General features: G+C 40.3%; 1 long non-coding RNA gene across 1 annotated transcript; it reads left to right on the forward strand.

Annotated features, from left to right (window-relative positions):
* Nucleotides 1-9929: 9929 nt before the first annotated feature.
* Nucleotides 9930-11751, forward strand: LOC139168405 (uncharacterized). The gene is made up of 3 exons (XR_011559285.1): nucleotides 9930-9989; nucleotides 10388-10513; nucleotides 10967-11751. It is a non-coding gene; the product is annotated as an uncharacterized lncRNA (long non-coding RNA).
* The last annotated feature ends 707 nt before the right edge of the window (nucleotides 11752-12458 follow it).

The raw sequence follows: 12458 nt of genomic DNA on the forward strand, positions 1-12458 counted from the left end.
GCATCAACCACTATTAAAAAGTACTGAGACCCCACTGGGCCAGCAAAATCAATGTGGATCCTAGACCAAGGACCCGCAGGCTGTTCCCACTCAGCCGGAGTTGTTTTGGGGGGACTGGGCCTTGACTCTTGGCACGGGTCACACTTTGAAACCCAACTTTCAATATCAGCATCTAGCCCTGGCCACCATAAATGCCCCCTTGCTAGGCTCTTCATCCTGACAATCCCAGGATGGCCCACGTGTAACATTTTGAGTACCTTTTCCCTTAGGCATTTGGGAATGATCACTCTATCCCCCCACAGCAAACAACCTTTTACATATGATAATTCAAGCCTTTTGTTTTTGAAATCACACAATTCAGGTTTAACAATATCATTTTGCCATCCCTTTAGAACACAGTTCACCACTTGTTTAAGGATTTGATCTTGCTGCGTGTGTGCAGCTACCTCTTTTGCTGTGGTTAGTGGGTTTTCCTCGAGTTCTATCATTAGCACATCTGTGGAAGGAACAGGGTCTTCTACTAAGTCTGCTATAGGGCATCTGCTGAGGCCGTCTGCATGATTGATTTCCTTCCCCCCCTTGTGGGTGAGCTCATACTGATACCCTGAGAGGAAAAGAGCCCATCTGATTAGTCTTGGAGACATAAAAGGTGGAGTGGGCTTGTTGGGGGCTAGCAGGCCTAGTAGGGGTTTGTGGTCAGTGACTAGCTCAAAGCTTCTTCCAAAAATGTAATTGTGAAACTTCTTTACCCCTGCCACTAATGCTAGAGCCTCCTTGTCTAACTGGCTATAATTCCTCTCTGTGCTGGTCATGGTTCTTGAAAAAAATGCTATTGGGGCCTCTGTCTTATTAGGTAGAACGTGAGCTAAAACTCCTCCTATGCCGTACGGCGAAGCGTCGCACGTGAGCCTAATGGGTAGTGAAGCACTATATTGGACTACTACACTTTTAGAAGTTAATAAATTTTTTATTTGAGAAAAAGCTTCACGTTCAGTTTTCCCCCATGTCCAGCGGGCTTCCTTCTGGAGTAAACGATGGAGAGGCTCTGCTACTGTTGCCTTCTGCTTTAAAAAAACGGAATAAAAATTAAGGAGGCCCAAAAATGCCTGCAACTCATTCTTATCTCGTGGCTCTGGGGCTTCTCTAATTGCTCTCAGCTTCTCTGTTGTGGGGTGGATACCTTCCTTATCTATTTTATACCCAAGGAATTCAATACTGTCAGTTCCCCAGACACATTTATCAGGCTTGATTCGTAACCCTTTGTCCTGTAGCCTCTTAAGTACTTCCCTTATTCTTTTGTTCACTTGTCCCTGGTTTTCCCCTGCAATTAAGATGTCATCAAAATATGGAATTGCCCCATTTACCCCTGACAATAGGCGTTCCATGATGCTCTGGAATATTCCTGGGGCTATGCTTACCCCAAACTGTAACCTCGTGCATTTGAAAGCCCCCCTGTGTGTTACAATCGTTTGAGCGTTTGCTGTCTGTTCATCGACCGGAAGTTGCTGGTAAGCCTGCGCCAGGTCGATCTTTGCGAACCTTTTCCCCTCCCCCAGGGAGTGTAAGAGTTGTTGCACAACCGGGATGGGGTAGGGGTGGTGTTGGAGTGCCTTATTCAGGGTTGATTTGTAATCAGCGCAAACTCTTAAAGAGCCATCTGGCTTCAGGGGTGTCACTATGGGAGTTTCCCATGGCCCCTGTTCCACAGGGACCAAGATACCTTGACTAATGAGTTTGTCCAGCTGTATGTCTAGCTTGGGGAGAAGCGGAAGGGGGACCCTGCGAGGTTTCAGTCTAACTGGTGGGACCTTGGGGTCAATAGAGAAAGATATAGGGGGTCCCTTATACAATCCCAAGGTGGGGCTGAACACTTCAGGGAACTCTTTCACAAAGTTAGGCATATTATCACAGTTTACATTACACACACCCGAAATTTCGATCCCCAACGGTTCCATCCACGCTAGACCCAGCAAGGAGTGTTTGGCCCCCGTCACAATAAGCATGGGAAGGGTACATTTCACATTCTTAAATGCAATAGGTACATTTGCTGTTCCCAGGACCGAGATTACCCCCCCTTGGAAGTCTCTGATCACCAAGGAGGTTTGAATTAGGTCAGCCTTAGACACATTAGGCATATATAGCTTAAATTTTTCCCAGGGCATGATGGTATATCTCGAGCCCGTATCCAGCTCCATTGAGCAAGGCTGGTTATTCAGTAACAATGAGATAACAATTTTAGCCCCCTTTTTGGTTGCCGTGTTATTCACGGAAAATTGAGAGTTACCTCTATTGTAGTCGCGGTTAGCGGTGGAGTAGTTCCTTTGACCCGAGTTGCGGAACGGTCTCCTTTCTCGCGATTGGGGGGGCTGGTTTTGAGGTCGCTGGTATTGTTGTGTGGCAAAAGTTTCTTCTGGTGCCGTTGCCCTGCATGCGATGGCGATGTGGCCTCTCCGGTTGCAACGGTGGCAAGTAGCGTCTCGGAAAGGGCATCGATGGCGCTGGTGATTTCCCCGGCAGCCCGCGCAGGGGGCTGGGTGAGTAGCTTTAGGGTGTCTCGGCTGGTCTTGCAGGAGTAGGCAGTTGTCCCCGTTGCTAGTTGGCTGGCTGCGGTCGTCTGTTCCCATGGCGCTGGGAGACTCGGCGTCGATTTTGGCAATGATGTCTCGCCTTCCGTGCTCTTTTAATTCTCTTGCCGCTGCGTCGGCTGCTTCCGCGGTTTGCGCTAATTTAATCACGGTTTGTAGAGTCGGCTCTTCTTTGGTGAGGAGTTTATTTCTCACTGTGTTGCTCTTCATGCCGAAAACCAAGGCGTCGGTGAGGCGAGCTTCCGGGTCTTGAAACTTGCATTGAGCAAGTACCGTTCGAAGCCGCGTTGTAAATTGGCTGATCGACTCGGTTTCTCTCTGAGCCATCATGTGAAATTGATGCCGGTAAACCATGGCTGGTCTGGTTGGTTTGAAATGGCTCGCTAGTTTCTGTTGAAGGACGTCCCACGCTGTGGTTCTTGCTTGTTCTGGTTCGGTGAGAGTTTGGGCAAGTCTACGGACCTCTGCGCCGCAGTAGTTAAGAAAAATAGCCCGTCTGCGATCGGCTCCGGCGTCCTGCATTCCCGCCGCCTCGAGGAATATCTCGAAGGTGGCCATGTACTCGTCCCATGTCATTTTCTCGGGATCGAAGAGTTCCGGAGCCTGGCCGATCTGGATTTTGTCCATGTTGCACGCGAAGTTTCTTCCGTTCGTTCGTCGCCAGTGAAGTAGACCCAGAGACAGGGTTTTGAGCAATCGGTACTTTTATTCAGCTCAGAGAACAAGTGACAGCTCAGCAAGGTAAAGTGACAATTCAGCGAGTACCGACTGGCTCTGCCTGGAGAAACCGCTTCTTTTATACTTTTGCGGTTCCCGCCAAAGCTAGAGCCGGCCGCGTCTGAGCCAATCAGGAGCGACTTCCTGCTTGGGCTCAGACAGCGCTGGAAAGAGGAACAAACTATTACAGAGTTACAAGGTAGCCATTTCAGGATACAACATTTTCCTTCACAATCTAAATATTTCGTCTTCAAGGGCCAAAATATAGCAGTTTTCTGGCTATTTTGAGGTGGTGAAAAAAGAGTAGAAAAAAGAACTATTTATATCCCAAAGTCCCATTCACATTTCCATTTTAAAATATGCCCATAGTGAATATGATCAACTATCCAGACCTACCTGTTATCTGATGACCTCCAAAGTGCTCCAGGAATTTGGAAGAGTCTGATCCAATGTCAGCCATGCAAACATTGCCCATTCTTTAATCTAAAAAGTCTAATCTTTTCTATTCATCCCATTCTGGTAGAAAATGCCAGTATTTTTATGTACAGTATTCTTCATTAAATAATATGTTTGGATATATTAGTAAAAGCAGCCTGAAATTCTAATAGCTTGAGCTGTTGAATGTGGTTATTTTTGTATCTTGAATTCTAATTGATTTTGATGATTTGCATCCATTTTCTCTTCTCCTTTTTTTCAATAAATTATCACTTCTAACAGTTTTAGGAGAAGAACTTTATCTTTAAAGGAGTTAAAGTAGCAAAGAATAAAATGGTAAAACTTCAGACCATCTCATATTATTGTAACTTTGCTAAGAACTCTTTTCTCCACGATATGCAAAATATCTGGTATCTGCGTTAGAGCTCATTATACTTCCAAGAATTTGAGTCAAATTCAACTTTTGTATCAGCTACGTTTGAGTTTTGGGGGACATCACTAGTCACTACTGTAGCTCTACTGACAAGGACACCCATTGCATACTTAAGAGCAGTCAGATTCAAAAACTTCCAATTAAAAAAGTCCTCCTTAGCCCGATGGCTTGGAATTCTGGAAGATGTAACCCAACAAATTTGGAAGGCACCAGGTTGGGAAAGGCTGAATTAGAGAATTTCTCAGGTTGCAGAATCAAAAAGAAAGTTATATGTGAGACTGCACAGAAGTGCTGTCAAGGAATGGCAGAAAACATACTGGGTTAGACAAGCTATTATTCTAATTTGGGTATATGTGACATCTATCTCTCATACACATACACACACACTTAGAGCAGGAATTGAAATATAAAACCTCTTCTTTGTTGCATTTTTGAAAGTTCATTTTTATACTTCAGCTTTAGATATCTAACACAATATTCTATTTCAAAGTGTAAAATTAAAAATAAAATACAGCATTTATATTTGCTGTGAATGTTTTTTTTAAAAAAAATCAATTTCTCTCTTTATAAATTCTGAACTTTAGTGTCCCGGAATCATTCAGTAGAGAAGTATATTGCAATAACACAATTATCAACAAAGCCTTTAGCAAGCAGGCATGTGCTTGTAAATAAAATTTATTTAGGTGCCACTCAAAACATTGTAATTAAGAGATAAAGAATTCATTACCATATGGTTCTACTCAGTATCCATTTTCTTTGGAAAGTGATTAGCACTAACTTGAAACTGAACATGAAAACATTGGAAATGCTCTCAAGAGTTCTAAATAAGTTATTTTTCCTTCAAACCATAGCCAAAACTTGAATAACAAGGAAAGATGTTTACATGTGTTAATTTATACACTGCTTATATCCATTCAACAGTCTTCAGAAACATATCCTTTCCCTCAATACACAGATACATAAATGCATGATTGCAGATATAAGTGGATATATAAATATATAATCATAGATGTTTCCCTCTTTAAGGAAGGAACTTAACTTTTTAAGAATAAAAAGTTAAATTCCAATACTATCATATCATTTGTTGGATCCTGTTAGATCTTTTCCCTAGTAAGATTTTGGAAATGCTGGAACTGAAGCTGAAACTGGACTAACATCTGTTTTTTGAAAGTCAGATGTATGATGCACTGTGTAATCCAGGTGTGACAGAATAACTACAGTATTTAGGATAAGGAAAGGTAAACATTTGTTCATAGTTCTACTTGCTGCTGCAAGGAATTTAACTAGCCGAATTGTGACCTCTGCTTCTCAATTTGGGATGATTTTTTGAAGTTTTAAAGATTAAATTGCTTGCTTTTAAAAATTTCCAAATTGAAAAACTGGCCTCTGGGAAAGGGGCATGATTGTCTGCCGTGGTGGCATGGAGTTTCCCCCACTTTGTGGGAAATCCTGAATCCCTGCTGTTTGGGGGTGCTGATTCTGTTTGGAATTTGCCCAGATCCTCCCTGTAGGGGAGGTGAAGAAGGGGACTTCATTGGCAAGCTGTTTTGGGATCAGTATACCCCCAAAGAGCCATTCTGGAGCCTGCCCCAGCAGCATTTAATAATGGTCAGTGGGAAATTCAGGATGAAGTTTCAACGTTTTGTAATGGAGGCCATTGATGTTTGGGGGTCCATCCATATTATGCTAGCCAACTGTTATTTCTCAGCTAAAATCCTTGGAGTAAAAGTGCCTTGTCTGTGGAGAGTCTGGGAAACTGTAAAAGAAAGTCAGTGAAACCGAAGACTCTTTATCTCATAAAGAAATATGCAAATACTGATCTTCAGTAGTAGCTTAGCCGCTGGACTGATATCTTTTACCTCCTGTTACTGAGAAGCTGCCAAGATGAACTCACATGCATGAATTTGGCTTGTATTAATGCTGCTTTCTACATAAAAAGGTTGATTTAAAATATTAGTGCATTGATTCCTCCTTTGTTTTCAAACTGTGTAGGCCTGAGATAGAAAACACCATTATGACTTCTCTCGTATGTTAATAACAGTAAAGCATGACTTGACCAGCAAGAATCTCAGACAATGAATACTATTATGGACCAAAAAATGAGCACATCAAAATTTATCCTGATGTCTTTTTCAATCCAGTTACTAACCTTCTAGATATCCCTAGCCAGAAGCGGGCTCCTCTTACCTTGATACTACTGTGCTGTGCATGCATCACCCTGTTTTCTCACATGTGTATGCTTGCTACATGCATGGATACATGCACGTCCTCTCACATGATTTTGCTTCCTGTGCATCCTCATGAGAGGATGCTCTCTCATGCACAATTTTTTATTTCTTGCACATGCACAGAAGCAAAAAATTACTGAAATCCCCTTGTGAGATTTTGCCTCCACGCATGCACAGGAAGCAAAAAAACGGGGGGGGAGCAAAAAAAACAGGAAAAAAGATGGCATGCACAATGGCCCAGCAAAGACGGTACTGGAGTTGTCACACGCAAGTTACACAATTGGCAGCCTGCTACTGGAATGGTAGAGTGGACCATGCCACTGGGAACCTAATACTGACCCTAACCCCAAATTTCAAAGTATTTCTAATGTGCTTACGGTACTTTGTAATATCCTGCAAACTGCAATCACGGATGGGAGATTCTAGAAAACTCCATGTAATCAAAGCCTTTATTATCAAAGTCAGGAGCCATTGAAACAACAGCACACACAATGCTTTACTGCCAATTGTACCAAAATCCACAACACAAATGTATTACATTTTCACTTTCTAATACCCATGCCATACTGATTCTTTTTCTTCTTCATTAACATTTAACTGATCAGAGTGATTGACTTTATTGTAATGATTAATAACAATCATAGTTTTTGTTATGTTCCAGTAGCAGCCGGATATCTCTGGGCATTCCCTCTCCTCGGCAGGAAAATCACAGAGTGTTCATTGGCTGGCTAAGCCTGGCAGTGGGAGATATATATAGCTGCCAGGCGTGGCCAGCGTTGTTCTGATTAAGAGTTTGAAAGTTGCTGTTGCTATTACTTGCATTCTGAGTTCAATAAAGGTTGTTCCTGTTCCCTCACCTGCCAGCCTCATCATTATGGGGACAAAACAGTTTTATTTTAGTAAGCATCGAGATTTGGTAGGAAATCGCTAAGAAAAATCTGATTTGATTCAACTTATTTCAAATTCATTAATAGCAATAACTTGTTTATTTGTTTGTTTATTTATTTATTTATGTGGATTTCTAGGCTGCCCTTCTCTGTAGACTCAGGGTGGCTTACAAAACAAGAACAAATACAAAAAAGGCACATGTAAGAAAACCTATGTTAAAACTGATCAAAGCTGATCTAAATCCTCCAATTTTTTAAAAGCAACCATCCACATTCATTCCATTACAACCATATATGGGGCCGGAGAAGAATTCTAGAGCTCAACGGCCCCAAGCCTGCCAGCTGGGTGAGTTTTTAAAACCTTACAAAATGCCAAGAGGGTGGAGGTGGTATGAATCTCTAGAGGGAGTCGATTCCAAAGGGCCGGAGCTACCACAGAGAAGGCTCTACCCAGTGGTGGGCTATTAGCTGGAATGCTAAATTGTGCTCACCACCGCGGCTCGTGAGTGCTTACGGGGCCAGCACAATTTTGCTTCTGCATCTGTGGAGGTAGCAAAATCGTGCATGGAGCCGCAGGTGCGCCCGTGTTTCGGCATGCACAGAAGCAAAAAAAACCTCACCGAAACATGGGCTCACCTGTGGCTCTGTGCACGATTTTGCTACCTCCGCGATTTTACTACCTTGTGCTGGCCCCGCAAGCACTTAAGACCCGTGGTGTCGAGCACAATTTGGCATTCCGGCTAGTAGCACACCGCTGGCTCTACCCTTAGGTCCTGCCAGAAGGCATTGCTTAGCTGACGGGACCTGGAGATAATGACTTACCAATTATAGATAAATTTGTGGTTGTCTTTCATGTAAGTTTTAATGTTAACAGTGTACAATGTGGTTATATCAATTAAGTATTTATCTTTTCTAAAAGAAAAAAATTCAGTGTGTTTTATGTGACCGAAGTTTAGTCAATGATAAGAATAAAGTATTCTGATGTTGACTTTGAGTAGATTATATTTTTTAATTTTTAATTAAGATGACAAATTGGGGAGGTTAATATTTAGAGATAAATATTTCAAGGATATTCACAGTCACCACTACTGTTTGTCATTACACTGAATCCTCTATCAACAATACTGAACAATGGAGGCCATCGGTATCAAACAGTGTTTAGCTTCCTGTGTTCATGCTTCTTACATTCCATGTTCCCACTGCAATTCTATCTTTGCAGATGCTGATTTCCTTTCTGTGTAAGGCAGCATCATCAACTAGCTATCTATGAATACTTCAGAGGAACCTCAGTTCTTCCTTGGGTGACATCCAACCTAGGGCTTCCATCACTGAACATCATTCATTTTACTTTTTCTATCATTGGAGGTGTTTTTATAAAAACATAGGAGTGATTTATCAATGTCCATGCACTTCAAATGCCTTTGCCATTGTAACTGAAGCTATCATTTATCTTGACCTCATTCTATATCATTGATGTTAAATATAGGTACTGCTTGCTTCCAGAGAGGTGACTTTCACACTTCGAGTGACCCTGTTGGTAGTACAATCTGCTAGTTGGTTCTAATGATTAAGGCATCAGGCTAAAAACCAGGAAAGCTTAGAAACATAGAAACATAGAAGATTGACGGCAGAAAAAGACCTCATGGTCCATCTAGTCTGCTCTTATATTATTTTCTGTATTTTATCTTAGGATGGATATATGTTTATCCCAGGCATGTTTAATTCAGTTACTGTGGATTTACCAACCATGTCTACTGGAAGTTTGTTTCAAGCATCTACTACGCTTTCAGTAAAATAATATTTCCTCACGTTGCTTCTGATCTTTCCCCCAATTAACCTCAGATTGTGCCGCCTTGTTTTTGTGTTCACTTTCCTATTGAAAACACTTCCATCCTGAACCTTATTTAACCCTTTAACATATTTAAATGTTTCGATAATTTCCCCCCTTTTCCTTCTGTCCTCCAGACTATACAGATTGAGTTCATTAAGTCTTTCTTGATAGGTTTTATGCTTAAGACCTTCCACCATTCTTGTAGCCGGTCTTTGGACCCATTCAATTTTATCAATATCTTTTTGCAGGTGAGGTCTCCAGAACTGAACACAGTATTCCAAATGTGAGCTTGAGTTCTAGTCCTGCCTTGGGCATGAAAAGCTGTCTTTTATACAATCACACTCTCTCTCAACCCAACTCAGCTCACAAGGGCTGTTTTTGTGGGAAAAATGGGAGGAAGAAAAACAGAAGTTAGGAGCACCCTTAGTAAACCATTTATTTGTGGGGGGGGGGGGAGAATATCTAATTTCAGAACTCTGATGACCATATAGTATAAAATAGGATTATTAATAAAACACATTTATTACAGAGAGAAATAAAATGAATATCATCACTGAATAGCTTAATCCCCAACTGATTAAATGAAGACATTCAATATTTATCACATACTTTAGAGGCTGCTGTTTTTCCTTCCTCCTTCATTTTTTTTCCTGAAGTATTCATTACATGAAACCGCATTTTTTTTCTTTTTACAAGCTTATTATTCTGTTCAGTGAGAATATAACATTTGTTTTCCATTAAGAACAGAATATTTTTTCTAACCCTCCCCTCCCAAGAAAACCCAACAAGCCTTATTAGTGTTAGAAATTGAAACAGCTGTTCTTTCTCTAAGTAGGTTTACAGGTGACTTCATATTTTAGCTGGCAAACACAGGTAAGATAAATGTATTGTTGAAAAAAATCCCTCCTGTTTTCTATGGTTTAATTCTTAATAACTGGTTTTAAAAGGCAGAAATGTTGAGGATTTTTGAAGTATATTAAAAATACTGACTTATTTTATGCAAGAATGTAAAAAATAAAAAGTAAAAAAGCAATGAGTGGCAATAAACCAAGATATTTTTACAACATAGCTTTAGTTAATTTAACTTTCCTTTAAGTCAGAGGTGGGTTCCTCCCGGTTTGGTTCTAGAGAACTGGTAGCAAACCACTGGTGATGTCACGGTGATGAACAACCACAGGTGCACCCATGTTTTGGTATGGTTTTTTTGCTTCTGCGCATGCTGAAACTTGGGTGCACCTGCGGCTCCCTCAGTGACTTTGCTTTCTCCACAGGTGCAGCAGCAAAATTGCGCTGGTCCCGCAAGAACTTACAAGCCGCAGCGGTGAGTGCAGTTTAGCATTCCGGCTCGTAGCCCACCGCTGTCCCTGCGGCATGGGAGGAAGTGAACTGGCAATGAGGTAAGTTAGAACCCACTCCTGCATTAAGTATGTATGTTTCAGTTTTGCAAGTTATTGTCCTTATACTCGTTCCAAGTTATTTCATTGTTTTAGATGGAACCCAGAATTCTAGGCTATAGTTCATTTTAAAATGACCAGCTTTAATTTAACCAGCTTATTGTAATGAATGTTGGTTTAATCATGTTTTATATTTGAAGTTTTTGTTTAAATAAACATTTTTTACGCTGAAAATGAGGATATGTGCTTTTTGGAGGAGTTACTAGAAATGACTTGAGTTTATAGGCAAAATATTATTTCCTTCTGGTATTTAATTTACTTGAACTACATGCTCATATGACTATAAAAATATTGCCATTTCCATGTTTTTCTGGCAAGTCATATAACTTTAGAAATTTGAGGAAAGTCAGAATTCTATAGATAAAGTTTTGCCTGTTGTCTTTTTTTCTTCTGTAGAGTTTTAGAAACTTCTGGTGCAGTTGGTGGTATCAGCATAAATGAAGACATAATTCCATTAGCAATGCCAGCTGAGTATTTTTTTAAAATGTTATACTTTTGAGCTAACCTGACAGTTCTCAAACCAAGAATAAAACTGAGTACATTTTTAACACACCTATAAACAAAACCTTGCCAGGCTGAGGACTCTGCTATCCATGTCTACAGTATGTCTCATGAACTATTAGGGAAGGCTGCCTTCATCCTCTTCCTCTCACACATAATATCTGAAGAGAAGACAAGAAGGAAAAATGACTGAGATACATCCAGCACAGAAGCTATTAAAGAAAACAGATTCTTGATACATTCTATCACATGAATTATGGGAAGAATTAACAGATAAATAAATAGCACAATATAATTTTTAAATTAGTATTAAATCTAGTAGCAGATTAGAGAATTGGAAGAGAGTGACCATGAAAGTGCACAATAAATGTGTGTTTATGCAAGTCATAAAGAGATTATTTCCATAAGATATTATCACATGGTAAATGGAAATTTATCAATTTTATTCTAATTACTGATCATCATTAAAGTCTCTCTTCTCTACTCTTTACTTTGCCATTACTCTACTCTATGGCATTTAAAAAATGTATTCCGTGCAATTATTAAAAAGCTTTGTTGGAGTAGTATGGAATCTTGGTGTTGGTGGTGAAGTAACCTCATCCAAAATAGGATCCTACCTTGGAAATATTGAGGTTTTTGTGAACCTTAAACTATTTTGTAACAGTTAAATAAAAAAAATAAGTAACTCGTAACCATAGATCTTCTTTTGGGTTTCTTGAATTTAAATAAATTGTTGTTCCATATTGTTGAAAACAATATGGCATCACATTGTAAGAGTGCAGACAGAAATTATCAGGTTGATTTCTTTCCTACTACACCGATGATAATTTTCAACTTCTCATTTACATGAAGATTTTATTATATTCATTCGTTCATTCATTTTATTTCATTATTGCTTTCTTCCAGGAGCACAGGCCTGCAATGCAAGTCTGTTTTTCATTATTGTTTCAAAACAGCCTCAAGAACAATACTCTGTTGAGAAATAATGATAAGTTCCAGATAACATTAAAGGTCATGTAGCCAACTTCAAAAGTGCTACAAAAATATATGCCATAAAATAAAGGCAGCATGATTCAACTACCGTAGTAAACAAGAAGAAAAGCTCCTGCAAGCCAAATCCAATCATACCTTCTACAACTTTGTAAATAACAAACTCAAGGACTCAAGACCCATCCCACCACTAAAAGGACCTAACAACAATGAATACTATGATAAATCAACAGTGAAGGGCTATCAAAATTTTTACTACCACACCGTGGGAGTGGTTTATGCATTTTCTTTCAACATTTTTCAGTGCAAATTGGGTGCTCTGGGGTGGAGCTCTATTTTCTCTATCTCACTGCACCCCCCCCCCCCAATCTGGGCAGTAGCCCACCCATGTGAATCA

Source organism: Erythrolamprus reginae, chromosome 5 (assembly GCF_031021105.1).
Source record: "Erythrolamprus reginae isolate rEryReg1 chromosome 5, rEryReg1.hap1, whole genome shotgun sequence".
Lineage (NCBI taxonomy): Eukaryota > Metazoa > Chordata > Lepidosauria > Squamata > Dipsadidae > Erythrolamprus > Erythrolamprus reginae.